Genomic DNA, 391 nt, shown 5'->3' on the forward strand with positions numbered 1-391 from the left:
TTCTCTTGCTGCTGCTGCACTGACAAGGTCCCTGCTGGCTTGTATTGTGCACACAATAAACCTTGCTTTTCAGTGAATCAGTCTCTCTGGTGGTCTTTTGGGGTCCCCACGGACTGGGCATAAAAGTATGGATTTTAGAATTACTTGATAAAATATAAGGGCAAAACCTAAAAAAAATACTTGAAACAATCAGAGAATTTATCTTTTTCTCCTAGATAACAAAAGTACTTCAAGAAAACAAAGAACAAGCTGTATGATCAACGAGGCCGCGGACAGGAAGAGAACTGTGGGTCATGGAGGCCGCGGACAGGAAGAGAACTGTGGGTCACGGAGGCCGCGGACAGGAAGAGAACTGTGGGTCACCGAGGCCGCGGACAGGAAGAGAATGTAT

Source organism: Microtus ochrogaster, unplaced genomic scaffold (genome assembly GCF_000317375.1).
Source record: "Microtus ochrogaster isolate Prairie Vole_2 unplaced genomic scaffold, MicOch1.0 UNK124, whole genome shotgun sequence".
NCBI classification, from domain to species: Eukaryota; Metazoa; Chordata; class Mammalia; order Rodentia; family Cricetidae; genus Microtus; species Microtus ochrogaster.